The sequence below is a fragment of the Peromyscus maniculatus genome, chromosome 4 (assembly GCF_049852395.1).
Source record: "Peromyscus maniculatus bairdii isolate BWxNUB_F1_BW_parent chromosome 4, HU_Pman_BW_mat_3.1, whole genome shotgun sequence".
NCBI classification, from domain to species: domain Eukaryota; kingdom Metazoa; phylum Chordata; class Mammalia; order Rodentia; family Cricetidae; genus Peromyscus; species Peromyscus maniculatus.
In genome coordinates, this window is record NC_134855.1 from 122,790,303 (window position 1) to 122,813,875 (window position 23,573).

A 23,573-nucleotide genomic window follows, 5' to 3' on the forward strand; every position below is an offset into this window, starting at 1 on the left:
CTAAACCAGTGGCAGCAGACTTTCTGGAAGGGGCCAGACTGGTTCCAGTCAGAAGTAGAGTTTAAGATCACAGATCTGGGTTGGACAAGGATGGACCACGAGGACAGGCTGGTGTTCTAACCCAGTATCTTGACAGGGTTGGATGGATCTTTTTCAGGGCTCACTGAAGAATGAAAATGCCAGGTTCCTTGAGCAAAAGGCATGGGGTTGTGGTGCTGTAGTGCCCCTAAAGGCACTAAAATGCCAACTTTCTCTTTCTCTCATGAGCTTCTCAGTATTTGTCATGGTGCCTTTTCTATTAATGTCATTCTAGAGTATGTTACCTTAGAGTATGCAATGATAGTTTTAAACATATTAATCATCAAAACTATACAATTTGTATTTTGTGGTTCATGCATGGAGATCGTACAGTTCATTTCTACCATAGTGGTAGGAATTGATTTGTCTGGTTTGGTTCATTGCTCGTCGCACACATGTCCTACCAACACCCCCTCCATTTACTAAGGAGTCATGAAAGAAAAGGGGCCGGAAAAGGCGCTGCAAGCACCTTCTTTTCCTTCTGTGTTAGCGCATCCAGGGTGGGTGGTAACTCAGACAGATGGTAGTGAGTGGTGGAACGGCAGTGCCGAGGCTTGGGTGCCTTAGAGCACAGTGGCCCTTTCCGGTCAGGCAGTTCTTTATTTTTTAAATTTGAGATGGGGTTCTCTGTGTAGTTTTGGTGCCTGTCCTGGATCTCACTCTGTAGACCAGGCTGGCCTTGAACTCACAGAGATCCACCAGGCTCTGCCTCCCCAGTGCTGAGATCAAAGACGTGTGCCACCACCGCCTGGCTCTGTTCAGGCAATTCTGATTCAAAGGGAAACTGTGGCCCTCGGGCTTCCAACCTTGCTTTCTCCGTCATGGATTTGACTCTCCTATACTACACTTGCTTTGAGTGTCGCAGGCATTGTGAGTCCCATGGGGACTCTGTGTTTGTGACACACCCTGAAAGCTGTGTGTTGACCACCAGCAGGGGAAGACACAGAAGCTCACACTGTGGATGTCTCCTTTGTGCGTGTGTCATGGCTTCCTGAGACTTCACCAATGAGAAGCAGATTCATAGGTAAGCATTAAGAATTTCAAGATGGGCCGGGCGGTGGTGGCACATGCCTTTAATCCCAGTACTCAGGAGGCAGAGGCAGGCGGATCTCTGTGAGTTCGAGGCCAGCCTGGTCTACAAAGCGAATTCCAGGAAAGGCACAAAGGCACACAGAGAAACCCTGTCTCGAAAAACAAAAAAAAAAAAAAAAAAAAAAAAAAAAAAAGAATTTGAAGATGGCAATGGCGGAGCAGTGAACAAATGCAGACCTTTATGAGGTGGAGACTATGTGCTTGTCCAGTTCCCATCCTGTGAGCTCAGCCCTGCCGCCCTCCCTCCCCACCCTCCTGGCCTCTCACTCCATCCTGGGGCTGCTCTGTGCCTCACTCCCAGGGTCCCACACTGCTTCCCCTACTCTTTTGTCAGATTTATTACCTCTGACTGTTGTTTCTTCTGATTATTTCACCTTTGAAGTTTGTTGTCTAGAATGTCAGTTCTCCAAGAGAACGTAGCTCACTTAGGGGTAGACAAGAGGCAGTTCAGGATAAAATATATGCCCTTTCCTACAGAAGTTTGGGCTGTGTGACAGAGTAGGCATCATACATTCATGGCAGATGGAAGATTTCTCAGGAAGTCATAACTGGGCAACTGGTTGGCAATTATGGAAAATTAATCATTTCAGATCCTTAGTTTATGCTACCCTTTAGAATACATTTCAGCGGAGTTAAAGAGATAAATGTAATTTAAAAGAATCTCACAGAGGGTCCTGGCCTTCCTAAATATCAAAATGTATTACACCACTGTAGTAATGAAAGCAGATGGTGCTGGCAGAGTGGGAGAGAAAGCCATTAGAAGACTAGATGAAAGACCCGAGAGAGAATCCGATTCTTTGTGTAGAGTCGGACTCTAATAAAAGGGGTAGTATTTCAGATTAGTGGCCAGAGGTGGATTTTCAGAACAGGCGTTAGGACATCTATTCAATGATTTTTAAAAATCGAGTGAATAGTAGGAAAAATACAGTAGATACACCACTATATGAAATAAATAGATCTCTAAAGAATATATGTAGTACCATTCTATTTATGTCAAAACAGAAACCATCTGTTGGTACATAATCAGTCTGGCTACCTCTCACTATTGTGGACCCCTCGTGTCTAGCACATTCTGGTAAAGAGAGTTTTTATTCCACCCCGTTTTTTGAGATACAGTTTTAGATATGTAGCACAGGCTGACCACAAACTACGGACTCTCCTGCCTGTGTATTCTGAGTGCTAGGGTTGCAGGTGTGTGCCGCTGTGCCCAGCCAGGAGAGGGTTTACTGTGAACCCCTCATGGCCATCCTGTTGTGAGTTGCTGTACTGAATTTTATGGCCTTTCTGCAGAGCTCGGCTGCTGTACTCCTGGTTGGGGTTAGAATTCCCAGGTCCTAGCACAGCCAGGGCTGAGCCTGGGTAGCTGAACTGCACCCTGACAGATCAGTGTGCTCCGAGTGACTCCTTTGCATAGCTGAAGCTGAGAACTATGCTTTTATCCATCTGGCATCTCGAGGGGGTGTAATTCAGCATCTAGACCAAGAACACTGCTTAGAGGCTGAAGGCATCAAACTAACACATTTTTTATTTATACTGGGATGCAGAATGCCTGTCAGTTGTCTGTCCAGAGGATTCAAGATGAAGCCTAGCCACTGGTTCTCACCCTCATGGTTTTCATGGCTTCTGAGGAAGCCTTGTGGCAAAAAGATCAGTGATCAGGCAGCATCTACACGGAGCTGTCTGAGGTGGATGTGATGCAGGAGACAGGCTGAGGGCACTCCAAAGGATCCATATTTCAGTATTTATACATAATTTGTATGCCATTCTTAAAGTTAAGGCTTTTTCTAGGCTTTTTGGAGGGTCCTCAGTAAATACCTGGTTGCATAAATAATTTCTAAAGTGATGAGAGAAATGCTCTTTTTAAGCATTCTGTTCTTACCCTGGTGGAGTAGCTCCTAGGAACAGTAAGTGTCAATCAAAATCTCAGGAAATCCCTTCACAGAAGAGTTCCTACTTGCTCCTGTTCAGGAACTGTCAGACTGTCCAGAGAAGCCCCTCTAGGTTTTGGTCCAAGCTGTGTACAGCTCAAGGGCCTCAGGGCCAGAACAGGATTGCAGCCCTCCCAGGGAAGCAGGAGACAACACTCGGGCTCCGGATGTGATGTTGTCTGGGCTGCTTTATCCTTTCGTCCTTTAGATAGGGAATCAGGTGTTGACTAGGCTGTCCTCAAACTCCTAGGCTCAAATGATCCTCCTGCCTCAGCCTCTTTGAGTGGGTGGGACTACAGGTGTAGACCACCATTCATCTTGCATGTAGCTTTAAGGAGCAGCGTGTGAGGGGTGCTGTGTATCAGTCGTTTTTCTCAACGCTGTGACCAACTGCTTGGCAAGAAACAGCTTAAGGGAGGAAGGGTTGTTTGGCTCTAGTTTAAGAAGTGATAACCATCCGTGATGGCAGAGAAGGTGGGCGGCAAGTGTCAAGAAACAGAAAAGGACGGAAGATGGGCACACTCTGCAAACTCCGTGCTTTCCCTCAGGGATCCACTTTTCCCAGGTAGACCCCACCACAAGGATCCCCTCAGCTGGGGATCAAAATGGGGAACATTTCACATTTCAAACCACAGCATTCTGGTTTCATAGGATCTTGTCCATCTCATCTAACAATGCATTCATTCCAAATTCAAAAGTCCTTGTAGTCTTTAACACTCCCAACACTGTTTAGAAACCCAAAGTTTCTCATGACACTCAAGGCAGCTTCTTCATCATAAGCATGTTTTTTAAAAGTAACTTTTTAAAAATTTGTTTATTTTACCTTATAGTATATAAATGTTTTGCAAGCATTTGTGTATGTACACCATGTGTGTGCCTGCTGGAGAGCTGTGAGTCACCATGGGTGCTGGGAATCTAACTCAGGTCTTCTGCATTTTGTTTTAAACAACTATGAGCTATACATCCCAAACATAATGCATAAGGTGTCAAAGGAAGTATTGGTGGTGGTGGTGGGTGCACATAACAAAGAAGATCAGACCCAGCAAGACTGAAACCCAGCAGGGCAAACACCAAATTCTGCTCTCTATGTCTGCCTAGCACCTGGGGCTTGTGATGAAACTCTCTGAGCTCCAAAGGGTTTGGGTAGCTAGCTGCACCCCCCCACCCCCCCACCCCACCCCCCGCCCCCCGCCCCCCGCCCCCTGCTCTGTTGCCTGTAGAACACATAGCTTCTCTCTTGGGCTGACTCTGTTCTATGCTTACAGCTTTCCGTGGTGGACATCCCCTGGTCCGGTCATCTCCGACATTCTGGACTCCTTATTGTAATTTAGGTTTTACCATCACAGCTCCATGCAATGGCCTTTTCAGCCCTCTTTGGAGGAAATCCAATGTTACCACACATTGTCTGGCCTTAGAGGCTTTCTGGAACCTTGGTGCAAGCCTCCTTGACCTCCTCCTCCTTGCAACTTCCATGCCTGCTAAAATAGTGCTGTGTGAATATTCCCAAGTTTTGCTGACAGCTCAAGACAACAGTGGCGGTGGCTTCTGTGTGCTTTTTGCGCAGCAAGTCCCTACAGCAGTATTTTCAGTTTATGCTCTCTTCTTTCTAATACATTTGCATTTTTTACAAGATGGAACCTTTGTCCCAGTGCAGAACAATGCTTCTCTTTAGAGCTGTCTAATTATAGCTGCTTTCTCAGCATCCACCCTGTCTATAACTTCACATTCCCCACAGTATTTTCCTCACCAAACTAGACACTTTTTACATCTTTCTGCTTCACTTATTGGTGTCTCTTATCGTAATTCAGTGAGCAGAGGCTGTCGATGCAGTTCATTTGATAGAGTGTTTGCCTTTCATTCACAGAGTCCTGGGTTTGATTTCCAGCATCCCATAAAGCTAGGCACAGTGGCACATATAATTCTAGTACTTAGGAGGTAGCTGGCGGGAGGGTGAGAAGTTCAGTGTCATCCCAGGATACATAGCAAGTTTGAGGCCAGCCTGGGCTACATGAAACCTTGTCTTAGAAAACCAAAACCAAAACCAAGAGGCAGGCATATCTCTGTGAGTTCGAGGCCAGCCTGGCCTATGGAGTGAGTTCCAGGAAAGGCGCAAAGCTACATACAGAAACCCTGTCTTGAAAAACCAAAAACCAAAACCAAAACCAAAACCAACAACAACAATAAAACCAAACCAAACTAACAAGAAAAAAACCAAAAACAAAAAGCAGTGTGCAGTAAACCTGGACATGGTCCTGTCTTGCAGTTCCTTCTGGAAAAGTCTATTATTTAAATTTTTAGATTTTATTGCACACATCTGTACATGTACCACATGTGTATCTGCAGAAGGTAGAAGAGGGCTTCATGCTCCATGGAGCAGGAGTACAGATGGTTGTGAGCTACTACGTGGGCGCTGGGGATCGAACCTGGGTCTGCTGTGGAAGAGCAGCCTGTGCTCTGCACTGCTGAGCCATCTCTCCAGCCCCTAAGCCATTTCTCTTTAAGTCAGTCTCACTTTTATTTCTTAGGACACAGGCAGAGCAAAGCAGACACTTGGTCAGAATGTGACACAAATGTAAATGGTCTCTAACTCCATCCCAACAGATTCCTTGCCTGCTCCTCACTCCCAACACCACAGACCTTGCTCAAAGCCTGGTAAACTACATGCTCAGGTTTATGACAGCAGCAACCCCTCTTCTCGGGGCTGTGACCAAATTCCTGACAGGGAGCAATTTAAGGAGGAAGGGTGTGTTTTGATTACACTTTAAGAAGAGGTAGGATTGGGGATTTAGCTCAGTGGTAGAGCACTTGCCTAGCAAGCACAAGGCCCTGAGTTCGATCCTCAGCTCCAAAGAAAAAAAGAAGAGGTACAGTTTGGGATGGTGAGGAAAGAGTGTCAGCAGGAGAGTGAGGCAACTGGTTCCATTATGTCTGCAGAGAGGACAGGAAGTGACAGCAGGCTAAGACAGGTCGAGACCTGCCCTCGGTGACCCATTTCCTCAAGTAGACCCTACTGCAAGTCCCTCCAATGTCGTGCACCAAGCGCTCAAACAGACAAGCCTATGGGGATGTTTCACATTAGATCCAAGTAGGTGCCCATGCTGTCCCCACTGTTCTGTCACTGTGACAAAATGCCCGAGCAAATCACTTTATAAGGAGGAAAAGTTGACTTTGGCTCACAGTCTGTGGCCAGTTGGGTTGTTGCTTTTGGGCCTCTGGTGAGGCAGCACAGCATGATGGGAGTGTGAAGCAGAGGAAGCCAAGAAAGAAGAAGAGGGGCGGGAATAACATCTTTTTTATGGACATTCCCCAGTGACCTAACTTTCTCCCCTCAGGCTCCTCAAAGCTCCATCAGCTCCAGGTAGCAACACACACTAGGGCTCATGCTTTAGACATACGGACCTTTCAGGGACATTCAAGGTCCAGACTACAGCACCCACAAAGGAGCCCAGCATGAGGTTTCCTGCTTGTTGGAGCCCTTGGGGGAGGGGATGCACTGACTTGAGTTTCTGCCTGGGAGGAAGCACATCAGAACCTACTTCAGTATGAAGCAGAAGAAATGGGACACGGAAGGAAAAGCGTTGTGTAGACTGCAGAAGTCTATGGCTGTGCTGGGTACAATTGAAAACAACAAGGGAGATGGCAGGCTGTTTCTAGAAGGAACTATTATGTGTGTGCTCACATGACATGTGCATGTGGCTGTGTGTTCTATGCGTGTGGAGGTCAGAGGACAACTTTGTGGAGCTGGTCCTTCCACCTTCTCCTGGCTTCCGGGATGGAGCTTAGGACTTGTGTGGCAAGTACCTCTGTTGGCTGCACCACCTCCATAGCCCATGCTTGGATGGGGTTGAAAAAGGACTGTGGAGGCTCTCACATGTGCCTGGGGACTAACTGACCTCAGGGTCTGGAGCAAGGAGGTGCTTGGGAACAGGTGTTGACTCACTTTCTTAAGATACAATTTTTTTGCTAGCCTGCCCGAGACTTCTTTAAGCAAGAATGGTGTATTAGCCCTGTCTGGGGTTCTTAACAATCAGACTGTGGCTAGATCCCATCCTACTTAATAAATTGAAGAACAATTAGAAGATTCATAAATTAGTTTTTTTTGAACTTAACTATTAATTTAAAGTATATTAATATATGAACGTAGTTGTCAAGTTTGACTTTGGAGTATGAAGTAAGAATACTCCAAAAATTAAAGCAGCTTTTGAAATCTGAATAATTTTACTTATTAGTGGCTTATAATTAATGTAAGAGGAGTATAAGCTGCAAACAAATGGCATGTTTAAAAATGAGCTTCCAACTCATAAAATGCTAATTAGCTTTCTCTCTCTGGATAATGGCTGTGGCATTCTTCCCCCAAATTTCCTTTCTGTTTTTAAGTCAACTGTTAGGGAGATGTTTTGGAGAAATTTATAACTTTAAAATTAAGCTTTGCCTTTGAAAAAAATGGAAGTAATTATATCTGAAAGAGGGCATTGTTAAAGAACAGATCATGGTTATTAATAAGTCACACTGAGAACCAACAGTTTATAGGTTTCATAGCCTCATAGCCACACACCAGACCTGTACAGTCACTGTGGAAGGGAAAAGTTTAGTCATCCTTGTCAACGACTAGGTCAAAGTCAACGGCATAGCCATTAGGTGAGGGAGAGGCTGTAACAGAGACATCTTTCAGGCCGCATTGGCTCAGTTCCTTCTGCTTGTGCCTTTCTCCTTTTGAAGACAGCCTGTGTAGACAGCTAGCGTCTTGTCACCGCTCAGGTCAGCAAGTGGCAACTGATGCTCTAGGAGTCAGCTGCTCCACAAAGTTTGTATGTTCTTGCTGTTTGTCACATGGGTAGTTGAGTTCCCTTAAGGTGCAGGAGGTGGCCAGGTCTGTGTGTGGCCTTCCCCTGCAAAGGTGGGGTGAGGCTGAGAGTCTCTCGGCATCTGCTTGTGGATCCTCTTCAGCTGTCACTTCTGCTGTGTCTCTCTAGGCCAGAGCCCGGAGAGGACCACTGGCCCGCCCCCAGCACCTGTGCCTCCCTCCCACTGTGACGACACTGCCTGTATGTGACAGGTGGGAAAAAATGCTTGAGTGAAAGGTTAAATAGATTAGGGCCTGCAGCTTTATACATGTACAAACAAAAGCTTTTAGTGGTATTAAAAGAACCTCCTCTTTAGAGCATTAGTCAGTATCAATGGTGTTCTTTTGGTGAGGTTATACTGTTACTTAAAGTAACCATGACTTAGAAAATGAGTGTTTATGGTTCACACTTCTCCCTTTCATTTTAATGTGAATTTAAAATAGGAAGTTATTTTGAAGGGTGCTTTTGGTTATTAGAATGTTTACTATGTTATGATAATCCCATTTCAGCTTAATTTCAGTAATGACAAAACAAGAATCCAGAATTTTAGGATCAATAATAGTCTAGGGAATAGCATCTAATGTGAATGTTTCCAATTTGGTGTCCCTGTTTTTCAAACAAGGTCATGAACTCTGGTAAATTAATCTAGATACAAATAGCTTCGATTACCACAGAATTTATGTGAGTGATGATAGTAGGCTAATGAGCTAATCCATTAGCAGCCTACTCACTCCAACCACTGATGCCTTAGCCCAATTGCTTCCTCTGCCTGAATTAGTTTTCTTGCTTCTTGTAGTGAGGGCAATAATTTCTGTTTATCACAAGGGTTAGTCTGTTTTAATTATAGTAATTTTTCTGAGATACTTGTCTTTCTAATTCTGTATTATAGAAAGCCTGAAACTATAAGTAGTGAAGATAATGTAACAGATTGTCATCCTTGTATCAGTGATTATCTGCTGTCCAAAAATGCACACTTTCAATGTCCCTATGTGTGGCAAGGCTGTAAATACTAATGATTGAAGCCCAATTAGAAGAAGAGTGGTCAGAATCCATGGTAGGGAATGGGAGGGACCTCAAGAGAGTATTTCACTGAGGGTATTTCTATGAGTGTTGTATTTAGTTTGTCTCAATAGATAGCCTTCTCCATAAATATTTGTATTTTCTAGGCTAGCAGAGGAAACATCTATTAGTCCAGGCGGCCTGGATAATTTCAGTCTCCCAGGGAGATGTTGTTATGGTCTGGTAACTTGGCAAATTAGGGCTTTATCTTAGAAGTTCAAGGTTAATGGTTCTCTGAATGGATATACATTATTGTGATCATGATAGATGTTAGCTGCTACAGCAGACAGACTTGGACACCTCACTGGCATAACACTGTGTAAGTTCATCTTATCAGTGTGCTACCTGGATTACATTTTTTTCTTTTTACTTAAACTTTTGATTCTTTTGAGAGTTTCAACATGAGTACTGTATCTATATAATTTCTACCTCTTCCTTTCCCCTTCCAACTTCTCCCATGTCCCCCTACTTCTTTTCACATGTATGATTTATTTTTCTTTAATTATTATTAGCACACACACATACAATATATACACAGAAATGCATACATACATACACACACAAACATACACGTATACACATACTTAGTTATTTTAGTATGCTCATATATACATGTATGTAGGACTTACCATTTGTGATTGGTTAACCTATGGAGGGGGGCTTGTCCCTGGAGAAAACTGATTCTCCCCCTCTCAGCAGCCATTGACTGCCTTTAGCTCTTCAGTTAGGGATAGAGCTTTGTGAAATTTCTCCATTCACCTTGGCTTGTCAACTAGTGTTGTCATTAAGCAGGGCTTGTTTAGACAGCCATGTTGTTGAGATTTCATGGGTATAGCTTCCCTGCCATGTCTAGATGATACTATCTTTCAGCAGGTGCCCTGGTCCTCTGACTCTTTGCTGCTTTCCTTCTTCTGTGATTTTCCTGAGCCTTAGGTTTAGGGCCATATTATAGATATATTGTTTGGGGTAGGCACCCATGGTTGCTTGTTCTCTGCATTTTGTGGATTTCTGGGATAACCTTCATCTTCTGCACAAAGAAGCTTCTCTGGTGAGAGGTGAGAGGACACAAGGATAACTATTTAGCATGATTAGAAATTATGTTGGTTTAGGAAAACGGAAGTAGTTGGTGCTCCTCTGGGATCTGTGACCTCTTCAGCTACAGGCTGTTGGCTAAGTTTCTAGCACCAGGCACAGATCCTCTCTGTTGAGTGGGCCTTGAATTTATTTAGATGGCTGGTTACCTTCAAGCTAAAAGTGCCACCGTGGCACCACTGGGGCGGTCTTGCTGTGCTGGTCATTGCTGTGGTTCATGGTCTTTAGTGCTGTGTAGGACTACTGATTGCTTCTCTCCCTTGGGAGCTCGCACAGCACCTTTAGATAGTATGAGAGTTTGTCCGTAGGGAGGAGGCTTCCAGGTCATTTCCAGCTAGATTCCTTTAACTCCCCGTCTCGAGTGTATGGTGTCTTCAGCAATAGGGGATTACCGACAAGCTCTGGGAGGCAATGACAGTAGCCATATTGTTTCAAGAGTCTCGTGATCTCCCCTGACGAACAACTGGAGGGAGGTTTCCCATCCTAGCTTTAATTTAAATGGCATTAACCCTGTTCCTCGAAGGGCTCTGGTACCAGTTTTCCAGAATGTACTTTCAGGAGTCTCCTCCATCTGCTTACTCAGGAATCCCTCTCCTTTCAGAGTGCATTGCCCAGCTTCCCTGCCAGGGCACCAGAAGGTTGGAAACGCCTTGCCAGCTGTTAGAGTCGCCTCTGTTCATGTTCCTCTGTGACTCCTTTATTGCATGAGAAGGGGTACTTGATTATTGGAGAGGGGGTTCTGCATCTGAGTTCTGCTCCAGTTGTCAAGGTACTGTGCTCTGAGGCCCCCGCATGTGACACAACACGCACACAATCAGTAGAGAATGGGAGGTTTGGAATCAAGCCGAAACCCCCACATCTCAGAGCCTTCCATTCTGGAAAACTGTCACCAGAGTCCTTCAAAGAATAGCTTAATGTCATTTAAATTTATTCCATTGTTTTTGTTGTTATTGCTTTAAGATGAATTTTGTTTTTAAAACTTTTTAATTTCAAAATAGCTGATTATAGGCTGGGCATGGTATCTACACAAGTTCAAGGCTAGCCTGGTTTACAAAGAGAGTTCCCAGACAGCTAGGGTTACACAGAGAAACCCTGTCTTGAAAAACCAACCAACCAACCAACCAACCAACCAAACAATCAAAAACAAAGTAACTAGTTGTGTAAAATAATTACAAAAATAGAACACAGACTACCTGTGCACCTTTACACACTTCATTTTCTGCTGCTGTCCCACAGCTGTAGTATAATGATCCAAAATAGAAAATTGGTGTGGATCTGATACCTGTAGATCTTTAATGAATTTTGTCAAAGGTAATTCTTTCGTAACTAAGGTCATGGTCCGGTTCCTGTTTGTGTTCTGCATTATTCTTGAGTAAATACACAGGACACACTGAGAATCTCTCAAAATGTCGCCCTCTGTGACCTGTGTCCCTTAGTAACTACAGCCCTAGTACTGGGCCTCTTTACATGAGGCTACGTGAATCCATGACTGTTGGCAAAAACCAAACCGAACAAAATGAACATGGGGGAAGTGGGGTGTGTGGCAAAACAGCCCTTTTTATTTATTAGGAAATAGACAAAGAATCCCCAGTAGTTTTTAAGATTTTTAAGGTAAATACTGCCTAAAACTCTACTTTGACCTTTATTTTTTCATAATCTTCCCAAATTATGTATGGCCACAGACAACACCTCTAACCTTAATGAGTGAGACAGATAGTGGCTTGGTCACAACGAGGAGATGAAAGTATCTAGATGAATCAAAAATTATTTTGTATTACCTCATTCAAATCAACAAGCACTTATTGTCTGTTGAGCTCCTGGAGTCCTAGAAAGATATGCTTGCCATCATCACACTAACACATTCAAATCTTACTGACTCAAAACAATTCCTATGTACTATCTCATACCATTTCTGTAGGAGAAATTTAGGAGAGGTTTTGCTTGGGCCCTCTGGGACTGGGGGCGTCTCGTGAGGATGCAATAACTCTCTGCTCAGCCAGGCGGTGTTGGCACACGTCTTTAATCCCAGTAGAGGCAGGTGGATCTCTGTGAGTTCGAGGCCAGTCTGGGCTACAGAGTGAGTTCCAGGAAAGGCACCAAAACTACACAGAGAAACCCTGTCTCGAAAAACAAAATAAAACAACAAAAACCAAACCAAACAAAACAAACAAAAAACCTCTGGGCTCTTTGCTGGGCTGCCATTCGCTGATGATTTGGTGGGGCTGGAGGCTTCATCTCCCAGGTAGCTCACTCAAATGGGGCGGAGTTTGTGGCTGGCTGTTGGCAGAAAGCTTCAGTTCTTTTCTACGAGAGTCTCCATGCAGGGAGGCTTCATGTGGCTCAAGAGACAAGGTGGAGGCCACAGTGCCTTCAGGGTCTGTCTCACAAATCACTCATGTGTCCTCTTGGTTACACACATCAAGGTCATTCAGTATTGGGTGGGACTACACAAGCCTGAATGTCAGAAAGTGATGGAACTTGGGGTCCATTTTGGAGGAGGCTACAGCAGTTGGGAGAAAGAACTGACAGGGCCCTGGCCCCTGAATCTGCCATTTATTGAAAAGATTGAAGGACTGGGTATGTTGATTAGCAGTAGAGTGCTTACCTAGGATATGTGAAGCTCAGGATTCCATTTCTGACACTGCAGGGGGAAAATAAAATAAAATATTCTATAGCTGTGGAGGTATGCCTTTGTGGGCATTGTGGTGTTTTGAGTTTAGTGAAAAAATGAAACCAAACCAAGAACCATCCAAAGATGGTAGGAAGGAGACTGTTAAGATAAGAAGGGACCTGCAGGATGAGGCAGACTGGAGGGGGTGGTGGGGTGGCAATCAAAACACATTGTTTACACATATGAAAATGCCATGGTGAAACCCATTACCTTATGCAATTCAAATACACTAATAAAGCCGGGCGGTGGTGGCGCACGCCTTTAATCCCAGCACTCGGGAGGCAGAGCCAGGCGGATCTCTGTGAGTTCGAGGCCAGCCTGGGCTACCAAGTGAGCTCCAGGAAAGGCGCAAAGCTACGCAGAGAAACCCTGTCTCGAAAAACAAAAACAAAAAAAAAAAACAAACAATCAAATACACTAATAAAAATTGTCATCACTCTAGAGGTGGTGGGACCTGGAAGAATGGAGTGGAAAATGAGGCGAACTAAAGCCTCAGGCAATAGCCACCTTTATTCATAGCCTCAGACTGTTTATGCTCTGAGGGTTAAGGGTGGTCATGTGAGTAAAGTTCTTATGAGTTCAACCTGTACTTGAACAAGGACAGGTTGTATGTAGCAAAAACATGTTTTTCCATAAAGACATATAAAGGATAATTTAAATATTTATTTAAATATGTAATTTAAATAAATAACATTTATTTAAATTATATGGCAATATAACTATATTGTTATATAAGTCATATAAATTATATAACAATAATGATGAGTAATCTGGAATAAATTCACTCCTATCAATCACACCCGAGAAGAGCATGAAAACACATTCTAAGAACAATTCTGTTGGTGTGTTCTCACAAGCACTCAGAATTCTCCTCACATGACTCCATTCCTGGGCCTTGTCCCAGCAATAAATAGCATGAAAACATGAGATTCTTCCGTAGTGGACTTTAAGTCAGAGGCTTGGGTATCACCATCAGCTTCTGCTTCCTGCAGGTGAACATAAGGGACCAGCATTTCCTAAGGCGTCCTCTCTGTAGCTGGGGTGGAAATGCTGGCCCTGCAGCTCTCACAGACTGACGGGAAGGAAGTCATGCAGGAATGGAGCATGAGGGATGCCGTGTGTTCTGGGAAAGTTAATTATGATAGCAAGAGTTTTTCAGTGCATGGAGTTGTGCTTGATATCTAAACCCGAAGCAACTGGGAATATTTTTCAAACTGAGTATTTTAAGATTGAGCTTTATTTTATTTGATTTTTTGTGCTCGATGAACATACCAGGGACTGAATTCTATTGTTTTGAAGAGTTGTATCATCCAAACAGGGCTGGCATGAGGTGCCCAGGAAGGAGATTTAAATCTTTTTGACAGCTCCATTAGAGGCTTCTACAAAGCCTTTCCATGGAGATTGGACCTTTACCCTGCCTGCCACTACCACCTGGGCAATCCTGAGTTCTTGTCTGATGTTCTTTCATAGGCCGGTGTTTCAAATTTAAGAATCCTGTCAAGATTCTTTTATTATGAGGAGGCAAGAACTCAGTGGTGTCTGGTAGATGGCTTAGTCAGCAAATTGCTTCCTGGCAGCATGAGGACCCAAAGTCAAATTCCCTAGCACGCACACACCAAAACCAGGCATGGGTGTTGTGTGTCTGAGGGGACAAAGGCAGGCAATCCTCAGACCTGGCTGCCCAGGCAGTCTAGTTAAATCAGTGGACTCCAGTTTAGTGAGAGATGCTATCTTAAAAAAGGTAAAGATGCGCTGAGGAGATGGCTCACGTGTTAAGAGTACTTGTAACTCTTGTAGAGTATGTATGTTCAGTTCCCAACACCCACATGGTGGCTCACAACCATCTGTAACTCCACATGCAGGGATCTGATGTCCTCTTCTGAACTCTGTGGACACCAGGCATACATGTGGTTCACATACTTACATGTAAAGAAAATAGTCATACAAAATAAATAATCTAAAAAATAAGATGGAAAACAATAAAGGAAGACATTTGATGGTAACCTCTGGCCTCTGCATGCACCTGTGCACTGACAAACATGCACACATGCACCCCCACCAAACTCACTTAGGACCCTTACCCTCATGGTTCATAATGGTGGTCACTGAGCATGTGAAGGCAATGGCTGTGATATCTGTCACTCCACTGGTGTGATTTAGCAGGCTAGACATGTATCCCTTTCATTCCACATGGTCCCATGTGCATCCCTTCCTCAGCTTCCTGCTTGTTCAAAGAGGACAGTCTTCTCAACAGAGGAGGGCTGTTTGGACAGAGGTGTCCTGATGCAGAATATTTGATTACACTGTGAACCCTGAGGTTGTGCTTTTTACTGGAAAAGCCTGTTTCTGGTTATGGTGTGGCTCAGCTCTAGCATACACTTAAAAAAATTTTTTTTTATTTATTTATTTTTATATATATTTTATTTTACAATACCATTCAGTTCTACATATCAGCCATGGGTTCCCCTATTCTCCCCCCTCCCACCCCCAGCCTACCCCCCATTCCCACCTCCTCCAGGACATGTCCTCCCCCAAGGACTGCGATCAACCTGGTAGACTCAGTCCAGGCAGGTCCAGTCCCTTCCTCCCAGACTGAGCCAAGTGTCCCTGCAGAAGCTCCAGGTTTCAAACAGCCAACTCATGCAATGAGTACAGGACTTTGTAGCAGGAATCTTAAAAGTTCTTATTAATAAAATCAGACCCGAGCCGAGTTATTGGGGTCCATGCTGGTAGATCAGAGAGACATAACAAGCCACAGCTATCTCACCTTGCCATTTCCTCAGCTGGTCCTGTTTCCCCAGACTGGAAGCTTCTGCGTCCTCATCCCAATGGCTCTCACCTGAACTGCTGCTTAAAAGCCTGAAGCTTAACCAGCTACATGCTTAACCAGCCACATGCTTAACCAGCCAAATCCTTCTAGTTTCTGGCCCTCACGCCTTATATATCTTTTTGCTACCACCACTCCCTGGGATTAAAGGCTGGCTTTCTGGGATTAAAGGTGTGTGGCACCAAGCTTGGCTATTTCCAATGTGGCCTTGAACTCAGAGATCCAGAGGGATTTCTATCTCTGGAATGCTAGGATTAAAGGTGTGAGTGCCACCATTTTCTAGCCTTTGTATCTAGTGGCTGTCTCTTCTCTGACCCCAGATAAATTTATTAAGGTACACAATATTTTGGGGAACACAATACCACCACAGGACTTGGTCCCACTAGCATACACTTTTAATCCAAGAGCTTTCTGCTTATTGTAAACAGTATTAAATAAAGTCAACCATAGGTCAAGAGGTGGAGCAAGCAACCAGTTAACAGAAAGTGAACAAGAAAAAACCATAGCGAGTAAGAGGGCATCAGGAGGATGGGTAGAGAGACGCACAGGAAGTAGAAGGGAGGGACATTCAGTTTGAGGAGTTTTGTTTGAGATGGTAGAAGAAAGTTCTTTCTGGGACATTGGTGGAGGAGGAAGGTCAGCTGGGTGCTTTCTCTGCCTCTCTGAGCTAGCAGGTTTTCACCCTAGCATCCGTTTCCTGAGTCTTTATTGATAAAATTGAACAGTTGAGATTTTGTTAAAAACAACAGTGTCCACATAGCTATTGTCTCATATTAGAATCTCCAAACAAACTTACACAGTTCATGCTGTGGGTGAATGTTTCGGGGAGTTCTGAAGGCCAGGACTAATGCAGCATGAATTTTATATCCCCTGAGGATATAGTACTCACAGTGCTACTCTTAATACCTATATCAGGTCAGAGTTATAACAGGCAAGGATTCATGAAAATGTATATTGTGAATAGGAAAAGTTTGAATAAATACATTTGGGGTCCAATATTTTAAAATAGATTTTCCTTATTAAGCTTTATGTCTATCTATACAAATTTGATTACTAGAAACATTCCATTTTGGTATCTGGGGTGGGGGCTGGGGGGAGAACATTCCAGGCACAAGGCATAGAAATCTGACATGCCTATATTTTTTTATTGTTAAGAATTAACTATAAGTCTAGATGTGAAACAGTAGTCAGTCCTTCTTTTGTTAGTGATTAACTTTTACTTATCAAAAGTTTATGCTTTATGTCTTTGTCATAGATACATGTATGTGAAACATGCTGGTAAAATTTGACTAAATTTTCTGAAATCAGAGGACATTAACCATTAACTTTCTGAATTTCTCAGTGGCCAATATAGTTTGTACTTTGGGCACAACCCTTGGAAGACACACTTTGGTTGGTTAAGTCAAAGAAGCAAAGGGTCTCTGGCTTCACATTTTATTAATTCTAAGGAGATTGATTTGGATGTATCTGTGTTCATGTTCATCAGAGAGATTCAGCATAACATACCCCTTGTTAGGATCAATGCAGGCAGCTTATCCAGATGCTGCAGTTGAAGCTGCAGCTGAGGCACCTGAATCTGTACTTTGGGCACCTGCACTGGAGTCCAGGTTTTCATGTGGCATCTGCTCATTTTGCTCAGGTTGCTCATCTGCCCATGTGGAAAGCAGGTGAAGTCCCTGGAGTAGCATGTGGTGCCTTTTCAGGTCTGGAAATAGAACTAGATTGTTTGTAGTTCTGATTAAGATTTGAAATATTCTAGTGTATGTCCTTTTTTTAAAAAATAAGTTTCAAAATTTATTCATCTATCCATCCACCCATCCATCCATCCATCCATCCACCCATCCATCCATCCATCTGTCTTATCTACCTACCCACCTGTAGCTTGAGTTTTCCTGCCTTGCCCACAGTCAGGACAAGTCTTTGTCACCCGCCAGTCCCACAGCCGCTCAGAACCAACCAAGTAAACACAGAGACTTATATTGCTTACAAACTGTATGGCTGTGGCAGGCTTCTTGCTAACTGTTCTTACAGCTTAAATTAATCCATTCCCATAAATCTATATATACCTTGCCACATGGCTTGTGGCTTACCGACATCTTCACATGAGGCTTGTCATGGTGGCGGCTGGCAGTGTCTCTGACTCAGCCTTCCACTTCCCAGAATTCTTCTCCTCCTTGTCCCGCCTATACTTCCTCCTGCCTGACTACTGGCCAATCAGTGTTTTATTTACTAACCAATCAGAGCAACACATTTGCCATACAGAACATCCCACAGCACCCACCTATAGGCATTAACCTCAGATGTCATTCTTCAGGAGCTGTTCACCATATTTTTTGAGACAAAGCTCTCTTACTGGATCCTGGGGCTCACTGATGTGACAAGGCTGGCTGGTTAGTGAGCCCCAGGGATCAACTATCTCCATCTCCTCTGTGCCTGAACTACAAACATGTGTCAACATATCTGGCTTTTCATGTGAATGCTGGCGATAGAATTCAGTTCTTCATGCTTGGAAGGCAAATACTTTACTTACTGAGCTATGTCCCTATCTCCAAAATAATGAACTCTTACACTGTGATAGGCATATTTTACCAACATGGCATGCATTATTTCATTAAAAAAACTTTTTATTGATTCTTTGTGGATTTCACATCATGTATCCTGATCCATTCATCTCCCTGTCTCTTCATATCCACCCTCTGCCCTTGTAACCTAACCCCCAAAATAAAATAAAATTTAGAAAAAAAACAAAAACAAATAAACAAAAAGTCTCAGCATAGAAGCTGTAGCAGGCAGCAAGGCAGTAAGGAGCTCTGAAATTCTCCTGACTTTACAGGACCTTAGCCTCATGAGCTTATGCATGCAGTTTCCCACTGTGTCATGATGTTTAACTTCTCTTTTCTTGTCATGTCAACTTAAATTTGAAATTGAGATCACATAAGCATCATTCTCTCCAGGTCATAGCCAGGTTTGCTGAATTTTATCTTTTATCAGGTTTGTTATACCTAATTTTAAAAAGACTTTGAAAAATGATAAAAAAGACTTTAACACAGAGATAGGGTTTCTGTTCATCAATCATATAAACACAGGGTACATAAAAATAAATTTAACTATATAAACATTAAGCTTAACTTTATTATAAACTTAGAAGAAAACAACTAGATACGAGAAAATATTTGGAATTTTTAAAAATTTGAGGCAGGGTCTTGTGTAGTAGTTTCCTCTAAGTTGAAACCTTCTGTCCTAAAGGAGATCTCCTTAAGACTCAGGAAGTAAATAACTCACAAGTCTCAGGAAGTCCTTGAATCTTTCCTAGAGGCACAGGGTCTCCCTCCTTCCAAAACAACTCACAAATCTCAGGAAGTCCCTGAGGCTTTTCTAGATGCACAGGGTCTCCCTCCTTCCATAACAACTCACAAGTCTCAGGAAGTCCTTGAAGCTTTTCTAGATGCACAGGGTCTCCCTCCTTCCATAACAACTCACAAATCTCAGGAAGTCCCTGAGGCTTTTCTAGATGCACAGGGTCTCCCTCCTTTCATGTTATGTAAGTACAGACTTCTGAGAAGACGCCTTTTCTGTAGAGCCACCTGCAAGCTGTGTAGAGAGCTTCAGGGTTCCAGTTTTCACGAGTCACCACCTATACTGGGTTGGACTTTGGTGATGCAGCTGCCTTTGAGTTGTCCAGGCTTTTGTAAGTGACCCGACCCCATATGCTGTAAGTAGCCTCAGTAAACTCATTGCTTCACAAAGTTGGGTTTTGGTGGTATCATTACTTTTTATTGATTTCCCATCCAGGGACAGTAGACATTTCTTTATGTTTCTCCAGGACAACAGGTCTTATAGCCCAGGCTGGCCTAGAACTCATTATGTAGTTGAGAATGACCTTGAATTTCTGCTCCTCTTGCCTCTGCTTCTCAAGTTTTAGGATTATGGGTGTCTTCCCCCATGCTCAGTGTTGCAGTATTTTTTTTTTTTTTGAGACAGGGTTTTTCTGTTTTGGTGACTGTCCTGAATCTCATACTGTAGACCAGGCTGGCCTTGAACTCACAGAGATCCGCCTGCCTCTGCCTCCTGAGTGCCACTGCTGCCCAGCATGTTGCAGTATTTTTAGTTGAGTTTTTTAAAATTGATTATTATAGGATCACATAAATTTCTATGAAACAATATGATGAGGGGCTGGGGTTTGACTCTGTCATAACACTTGTCTTGCATAGCATTCATGGGCCCCTGAGTTCCGTCTTCAACACTATATAAAATGTGAGAACCTTTGTCCATTTCCTCTAATGGAAGCATCTTGCAAGCTGTGGTATAGATAGTATCACAGCAAGGATCTTGGCACTGATCCATTTTGACCAGAGCTCCTTTCTCCCCCCTCCTTCCAGCCCTGTAGCATGTCAGACTCCCAGAACTTCAACTTCAGCATTAGCCAACAGGCACCATTGTCTTCTGATTGGGTTGTATTCATTCTGTGACTCTGTCTATCTTTTCCATGTGGACCTGTAAGGTTTTTCCATGGTGTCTCAAAGTTAAAGCTTTTTTGTTTGTTTGTTTTTGAGACAGGGTCTCACTATACAGTTTTGGCTGTCCCTGGAACTCACTATGTAGACCATGCTAGCATTGAACTCACAGAGATCTGCCTGCTTCTGCCTCCCAAGTGCCAGGATTAAAGAAAGGCATGTGCCACTATGCTTGGCTCAAAGTAAAAGCTTTAAGTGGGAAAAAAAAGATTTGAAAAGATTTTCAATGTTATTGAAGATCCAGAAAATGCAAATTATAAGGTTCAATTGTTTTGCTTATTTATATTGGTAAAAACTGAAAATTGTTAATATTCACAAGATGTTTGGACTGGAGGGATGGCTCTGTGGTAATGAGTACTTGCTGCTCTTCTAGAGGACCCAAATTCAGTTCTAAACACTCATGTTGGGTGATTCACAACTGTGTGTAACTCCATCTCCAGGGGATCCTTGGGCACTGTACTCATGTGCACATGCCTGCAAACAGACACATACACTTACACATAACTAAAAAAATAAATCAATTTAAAAAAGATTATTGATATACATGCAAGGAAATAGGCACTTTAGGATATTCTTGGTGAGGACAAGCTGGTGAAGCCTTTTTTGGAAGGCAGTTATTAATACTGACCAAGATGAAGAGCACACTAGTTGATCAGTCTTAAGTTTGTAAAGCCCACTAGAAATATGCGATATTGATATGAGGGTGCTCAGCCCAGCGTCCCTTAAACAAACAGTAGAGGAGACATTAGACACATGCTGTCCCCCACACAGTGGGGAATACTGTGCACAGTTAAAAAGGAGAAGGCTTGTTTACCCAAGTCCACTGACCTTTCAAAATAGGGAAGGATGGGAGCTGGCAGCTGCTCCCCACTTCTTCAGTGTAGAAAAGCCCTTGGCGAGTCCGCCCTTTTGGTCCCATGCTGAACATACAGCTGCTTCAGATAACTCAGTTCTGATCAGGAGGTGGGGTCACCAAAGTGCAGTTTCTTCTCCGACTCTCCTGGACAATCACTTTGATTGCTGTCACTGTGAAGGAGGCTCCGTGTCTGGAGGAGCCATGACTAAGGTGGGAGCCTTGTGTGTCCAGCTGTGTAGAGTGGCCTTGTGCTGTGTTTCCGGTTTCTGGGGTTTTCTGCTCAGGGCAGAAGGGTGCCATTAGTCCCCGATGAACCTGTCAGGCTAGCATCCTGGAGTCTTGCTTTCACCATCCAGTTTGTGAAGAAAGTTCATAAAAAATATCCATTCAATAAGTAATTACAAATTGTTCATTTAATTGAATAAATTAAGCCATTTTTTTCATAAAATGGCTTCTGTGAGCTAAGCTCATTTTTTTTTTTTTTTTTTTTTTTTTTTTTGGTTTTTCGAGACAGGGTTTCTCTGTGTAGCTTTGCGCCTTTCCTGGAGCTCACTTGGTAGCCCAGGCTGGCCTCAAACTCACAGAGATCCGCCTGGCTCTGCCTCCCGAGTGCTGGGATTAAAGGCGTGCGCCACCACCGCCCGGCCCGAGCTAAGCTCATTTTGTGTGTGTTCTTTTCACTTTTTCCCAGTTAAAATCTTTACCATGAATTATTATTTAAGATATAGAACAAATGATAATGGCACATTTGTGCACTTACCTCTCAATATGAAGAAGGGTTTTGCTCATTTGTCCATTCTTCTAGGCTGTTCTAATGACAAGCTGACTGGCCATTGTAATGCCTCTCATGCTACTGCTTTCTAACCAAACACTGGTGCTCAAGCCTCAGTTTCATGCTGTTTCTTACAGCATCCTCAGTGTATTTTATGTGTATGGGTGTTTTGTGTGCCACATGAGTACAGTGCCTCAGGGGGTAATAAAAAGGTACTGGGTTCCATGGAATGGAGTTACAGATGATTAGGAGCCTCTATGGAAGTAATGAAACCAGAGTCTTCTGGAAGAGCAACCATTGCTCTTACCTGCTGAGCCATCTCTCTAGCCCCTTCTAGCTTGTTTTAAGTTGTGTGTGTGTGTGTGTGTGTGTGTGTGTGTGTGTGTGTGTGTGTGTGTGATAGTAGTCTCCCATTTCCATAAGAGAGATGTTCTAACATTCCAAGTAGATGCTTGAAAAGAGGTATAGTACCAAGCCCTGGCTGGGCACAGTAGTACATGCTTGTAATCCTAGCACTTGGGAGGCAGAAGGCAGAGACAAAAAGTAGGAGGATTTGATTTCAATCCAGCCTGGGCTATATAGCAAATCCTAACTCCTAAAACAAAAAACCCTATGAGATCAAGCTCTATATAGTGTATACTTTTCTTATATACAGTGTAATATGGATATGTTGGCAAAAGAATAATTCACACTCTGGGACACACTCAGGGTGTCAGTCAGGGCCACAGTCGTTGGAAGTCCCAACCAGGGGTGGCATGTCCTCTTTCAGGTCACCATTCACTTGCCTGGCAGGTGGACATTGGCTGTTGGCAGGAGGTCTCGCCTGGCTGCCTGAGCATCCCAGGACAAACTTCCATGGCTTCCGTATGGCAAGAACAAGGAGGAAGCTGTGCTGCCTCTTGTGATGTAGCCTCAGAAATGCAGTGGCTGTCATTTCCTGCAGTGTCCTGTGACTCTCCAGGCCATTACTATGAATGGTGGTCATGTAGGGAGACTGTCAAGGCACAGATACTGGGAGTAAAGGCCCTTTCAGGAGCCACTGTGTAGAATGGTCCTGGGTCTGCAAGCAGATCTGGATGACTGTAGCTTTGGCATTTATTTGATTGATACCCTTGGGGCAGGGAGCATATAACATTTTTTTTTTTTTTTTTTTTTTTGGTTTTTCGAGACAGGGTTTCTCTGTGTAGCTTTGCGCCTTTCCTGGAACTCACTTGGTAGCCCAGGCTGGCCTCGAACTCACAGAGATCCGCCTGGCTCTGCCTCCCGAGTGCTGGGATTAAAGGCGTGCGCCACCACCGCCCGGCGCACATAACATTTTAAGCACCTTCTATTCATTGTTATGATCTTGGAGAACGCTGGAAGGATTTTTAACAGGAAAATGACATGTTCATTTGGTGTTTTCAACCACATCCGAAGACGTGGGAGGCAGTTATGCGACTACAAGGCTGTAGATAGGCTCCCCTTAGAGGCCTGCAGCCTTACCCAGCCTGAGCATCTGGAGTGAGATAGAGCCTCCTAGTGCCTCAAATCCCCCTCCCCCATCTTCCTCAAGCAAAACCCAGGGTATAGTGAATGGTGCTTGGGACTTAAGCTAGCAGCTACTAAAGTGCCTTTGTTGGGAAAAAGCTGCCAGAGTGTGGGAGGTATATATCACACCTTATATGTTGCTTATTTTCTAAAATTTCTGTTTCAGATATCCTTTTATAGTGTCATTAAATGTAAATGGCATAGAAGACATAGTTTATAAGGACCGAATGTGTATCACTGGAACCATGAACACCTCTTCTTACTGGTAAAGTGGAGGCATCACTCAGTTTAGATAATGCTGAGAGCATATGGG

At 43.7% G+C, this 23,573-nt stretch overlaps 1 protein-coding gene and 1 non-coding gene across 2 annotated transcripts in view; both read left to right on the plus strand.

Moving 5' to 3' along the window:
* Nucleotides 1–23,573, plus strand: part of Dtd1 (D-aminoacyl-tRNA deacylase 1) — a 177,468-nt gene that overhangs the window by 50,447 nt on the left and 103,448 nt on the right. The gene's annotated exons all lie outside the window — the stretch shown is intronic.
* On the plus strand, nucleotides 5,876–5,948 carry Trnaa-agc (transfer RNA alanine (anticodon AGC)). Its single transcript has one exon. It is a non-coding gene; the product is annotated as a tRNA-Ala (tRNA).